The following is a 2,367-nucleotide window of genomic DNA, read 5'->3' on the forward strand; positions in this document are numbered from 1 at the left end:
GCTGCTGTGCACTGGGCTGTGCTGATGCCTAGCTGGGGGCAGAGCACAAGGACTCTGAGGAAAGCTCAGCAAATGCTGCACAAACTTGTTTATGTGCTACTGTAGGACTCCCTGCTCCCCATCTCAGGAGCCACTGAGTCAAGCTACCACCCATCTTAGGAGGAAACCAGTTGCCATGGAGTTGTCTCAGACTCATGTGACCCCATGTGTGTCAGAGTAGGACTGTCCTCTACAGGATTTTTCAATGGCTTGATTTTGGGATGTAAATTGCCATGACTTTCTTCCAACGCGCCTCTATGTGGACTTGAACCTCCAGACTTTTGGTCAGCAGCTGAACGTGGTAAGTGTTTGCAACAGCCAGGGACTCTGTCTTAAAAGAAGAGAGTGTGAATTCTTCATAGCATTGTTTTGCAAACTCCAGTACCATCCTTTTCAAAGGCATAGAACATGGTTACGCAGCCAGTGTTGACTTAAGTTATTGCTGCTTCACGTTACTTAAACAACACAAACATAAAATTGGGTAAAAACACTTCCAGTTTATAGGTGCTTTACAATTGAAAAACAAAAATAAATTTATAAATTAAATACAAACACAATTACAAGAGCAATAAAACTAGCAACATTAATTTTATGTAACTGTTGATCTTGGTGTTGATGAAACCAAATTGCCAACATGGATGAACCTTGAAAACATTTTGCTAAGTGAAAGAAGCCAGACATAAAAAACCACATAATGTATAATTCCACTTATAAGAAATGTCCAGAATAAGCAAACGCATAGACACAAAAAGTAGATTAATGGTTGCCAGGAGCTGGGGAGAGAATGGTGGAGAGTGACAGCTATGGGTACAGGGTTTCTGCTTGGAGTGATTAAAATTATCTGGAATTAGATAGTGGTAATGGTTGCACAACTTCGTGAATATACTAAAAACCACTGAATCGCATACTTCAAAGTCTGAGTTTTATGGCATGTGAATTATATTCGATTAAAAAAAAGACATGTAATAAAATATAATAACCATTCCTGTTATACGTTCTTTAGAAACTAAGAAAAAAATATTCTGAAGACGATATAAATATCTCAAACCAAATATCAAAAAACTACAGTTGTTACTACTGAAATCAGGTCAAAGACGTCATTCATTACAATTTTTAATTTGCCATTGTTCCAAAGTTGCAACCAATCCAATAAGACACGAGACAGAAATGTTATCTAAAATATCATAAAGGACAGAAATTATTCATTTGCAGAAAAAGACGATGTATTTACCTTGAAAGCCCAAGACAATTAACTGAAAATTACTGAATTTAATGCAACACAGATTCTTCTGGGGGTGATAGGTCCTCACCTCCAGGTGGCAAGATGACACAGTTGCCCAGCGTAGACCTGTAGGTAATGCCACGTGAAGGCACCATGACTGCCAACATAAATGCAAACAAGGACACTGGGATCAGGTGCCCCTAGGTGTTCATAAGGTGCTTATCCATGTAATCTGTGTGTGTGTGTGTGTGTGTGTGTGTGTGTGTGTGTGTGTGTGTGCGTGTGTATTTTGATTTTCAAAATCTCCCTAAAGTTTTTAAAAAAATCTACTGGAGAGCTTTTAGAAGCCTGGGTATGCTTCAAGGACTCCTGTTTGGGAGCACTCAATGCGGAATATCCCTCATTCATTCCACAGACTTTTAACCACGGTGTTTCCCGTCTGGCAGTCTGTCGTACTGTGGTGGTATGCGTGTTGCTGTGATGCTGGAAGCCATGCCACTGGTATTTCAAATACCAGAAGGGTCACCCATGGTGGACAGGCTTTAGTGGAGCTTCCAGGTTAAGACAAACTAGGAAAAAAGGCCTAGTTATCTACTTCAGAAAATTAGCCATTGAACCTGACAGGTCACAACAGTGGACCCCTGATGGCACGGTGGTTAAGAGCTACAGCGAGCTACGGCTGCTAATCAAAAGGTCAGCAGTTCAGATCCACCAGGCCCTCCTTGGAAACCCTATGGGGCAGTTCTATTCTGTCCTATAGGGTCACTATGGGTCAGAATTGACTCGACAGCAACAGGTTTTTTATAGTGCTGGAAGATGAGCCTCCTAGGAAGGAAGGACCCTGAAAATGGTGCAGGACCAGGGATTGCTTCATCTGTTATACACAAGTTGCCACGTGTTGGAGCTGACTCAATGGCAGCTAACAATAGGTAGGAAGGATACAGAGATGACTTATATCCAGTGTCTGCCCGCAGGTATCAGACAGCCCAGCAGCGGTATGAACTGGTTGACAAGTATCCACAGGGCTGTATGTAGAGGTTTGCATAGGAAATTGTGGCGTCTCTGAACAGGGGATCTAGCTAAGCTTTTGGGGGCATGGAAGGCTT

This window comes from Trichechus manatus, unplaced genomic scaffold (assembly GCF_000243295.1).
Source record: "Trichechus manatus latirostris isolate Lorelei unplaced genomic scaffold, TriManLat1.0 scaffold00200, whole genome shotgun sequence".
Taxonomy (NCBI): Eukaryota; Metazoa; Chordata; class Mammalia; order Sirenia; family Trichechidae; genus Trichechus; species Trichechus manatus.